Source organism: Ochotona princeps, chromosome 14 (assembly GCF_030435755.1).
Source record: "Ochotona princeps isolate mOchPri1 chromosome 14, mOchPri1.hap1, whole genome shotgun sequence".
In the NCBI taxonomy this organism is placed as follows: domain Eukaryota; kingdom Metazoa; phylum Chordata; class Mammalia; order Lagomorpha; family Ochotonidae; genus Ochotona; species Ochotona princeps.
The window spans coordinates 30,066,362-30,069,102 of record NC_080845.1 but is presented as its reverse complement, the minus strand read 5'-3'; positions in this window follow the sequence as shown (position 1 = coordinate 30,069,102).

Below are 2,741 nucleotides of genomic sequence, written 5' to 3'. Positions count from 1 at the left end.
GGTTGTGCATGGCAGCTGCTTCTTGGCTTGCCCCACCTGTGTGGAGATGGGGTGGGGTGGGAGGAAGATCTCAGCAGGCTGGACAGGGAGCCGTGCTGAGTGGTGAAGGTGTCTGAAGAGAAACGTCAAGTGCCAGGCTTAGGTTGGGAAGGGGTGGGCGGGAGTGGGCATGTGTGTGAGGGAGATTGGGAGGTATACGTGTGCGTGTGTGAGATCAGGAGGCTTCTGCCTTGGTCCGGAGCTAGCTGGGGGTTACCAGCGGAATGAGGTGGCTGCCACAGGCTTGCCAAGAGGGTTTTTTTTTTTTTTCTTTTTTTCTTTTCTTTTTAATTCAAAAAAAAAATTTTTTTTTTTTATTATTGTATTGTTGACAATCTTTACATAGTTAATTACAGTTAAAGGAAAAAGAAAAAAAAAAGAAAAAAGGAAAAAAAAGGTTCAGGGGGATAGGAAAGTGGGCAATGCCATTATGTCCATATTGTTTCCATCCTGCATCTGAGGTAAAGGGGGACATTGAGGGAGAAGCCCCACCCGGTTTCCCGCCCACCCCAAGCAAAAAAAAATTTTTAAAGATTCTGTTCTATTACTTGAAAGGCAGAGTTACAGAGAAGAGAAAAATCCCGCACCTGTTGGACTATTCAAAGGCCACAACAGCCTGAGTTGAGCTGATCTGAAGCCAGGAGCCTGGAGCTTCCTCTGGGTCTCCCATGCACTTGCAGGTGAACTTTCTCAAGTGCATCAGAAGGGAGTTGAATTGGAAGTACACAGCAAGGACCCAAACCAGCGCCCATATGTGATGCTGGCACCACAGGCTGAGGTTTAACCATCTGTCATGGCACCTGTGCGCTCATGCACACACGTACCTTTAGTTTTATTTATTTGAAAGGCAGAGTTAGGGTTAGGGCAGGAGAGAGACCTTCCACCAGTAGAGCCATTTCCTAAATGGCCACAATGACCTGCAGGATACATTAGCCAGAAGCTGAGGGGCCAGCATTGAGGCTTAACAGTTTATGCTTCTGCCTGCTACCGAGGCTAGAACTGGACACTGATATGGGATACTAGCATCTCAAGCAGCCACTTAGCCTGTTGTACCTCAACAGCCATATTTTTTTGAGAATTTTTTTAGATTATTACTATAAAATAGTGTTTGCTAATATACATTGAAATACGCTTTTAATAAAAATATCCTGACACCCGTGGGGGAGACTTAGATGGAGTTTGGGGCAAAGTTTGGGCCTGGCCAAGCCCTGGCTATTGGGGTCATTTCAGGAGTGAATGAATGGATGGATTATTCTCGTCAGCATCTCTGCATTTCAAGTAGCTGGAAAGAAACAAAAAGTTCCTAGTTGGGATACTGGAATAGAAAAGGATATTTGGTACCTGAAGAAAAATGGAGTGCGATACAGACCTTGAGTAGCCAGTGTGGCAGTACAGATATACAGGGCCCTGCTGGCAGGAAGTCATCTTTGTATTTAAAAAGCTTCCAAAGGTGCTCTATTAATGAGAAGATTTAAAGAAAAATGCGGGGCCTAGTGGCTAAAATCTTCACCTTGAACGAGCTAGGATACCATATGGGCACTGGTTCTAAACCTGGCAGCCCCACTTCCCATCTAGCTCTCTGCTTGTGGCCTGGGGAAAGCAGTCAAGGATGGCCCAAAGCCTTGGGACCCTGCACCCACGTGGAGGCTCCAAGCTCCTGGCTTCGGATCGGCTCAGCATTGGTTGTTACAGCCACTTGGGGAGTGAATCATCAAATGGAAGATCTTTCTCTGTCTCTCCTTCTCTGTGTATCTGCCTTTCCAATAAAAATAAATAAATCTTTAGGGCCCAGCGCCATGGCCTAGCGGCTAAAGTCCTCACCTTGAACGCCCTGGGATCCCAAATGGGCGCCGGTTCTAATCCCGGCAGCTCCACTTCCCAGCCAGATCCCTGCTTGTGGCCTGGGAAAGCAGTCGAGGACGGCCCAATGCATTGGGACACTGCACCCACGTGGGAGACCTGGAAGAGGTTCCTGGTTCCCGGCTTCGGACTGGCGTGCACCAGCCGTTGCGGCTCACTTGGGGAGTGAATCATCGGACGGAAGATCTTCCTCTCTGTGTCTCCTCTCTGTATATCTGACTTTGTAATAAAATAAATAAATCTTTAATAAATAAATAAATTTAAAAAAAAAATAAAGAAAAATGCTAGGTGTGGCTTCTCAGGTGGCCTATGGATATGGCCCAATTGTGAGATGCTTTGGGGAAGGCCGGTCAGATGTGCACCTGAGAACTATCGCTCTTGGCCTTCACCAAGCCCCTGGGCAGGAATTACAGGCCCCAAGGAGGTGGGAGGGTGCTGAGACCCTGGCAGGTGTGGCCCTGCTAGCTGTCCTGGAAGCAGGAAGCAGTGATACCTCTGAGAGGGCGGAAGGCATCTGGTGCCCCATGGCACCAGCATTTACCCACATCAAGGAAGATCCTCAAGTGCCTCTTAAAATATAGAACTTTATTTTGGTTACTGAAATTTTTTATAACTTCACAGAAAAGTCATTTCTTACAAAATAATCAAGGCAGCATTTTGTACAGCAACTCACTGTGGCCACCAAACACAAAGTGCAGAGGACAGTGCTGGGGATGGCAGGGGCTGGTGCTCTGAGTCCCCAGGGAGAGGCCAGCACTCCAGGCTCCATCTACCCCACCTCACCCAGCAAGGCAGCACCGAGGGCCTGACTGTAGTTACTGGGGAAGCCAAGTGCAGGCGGC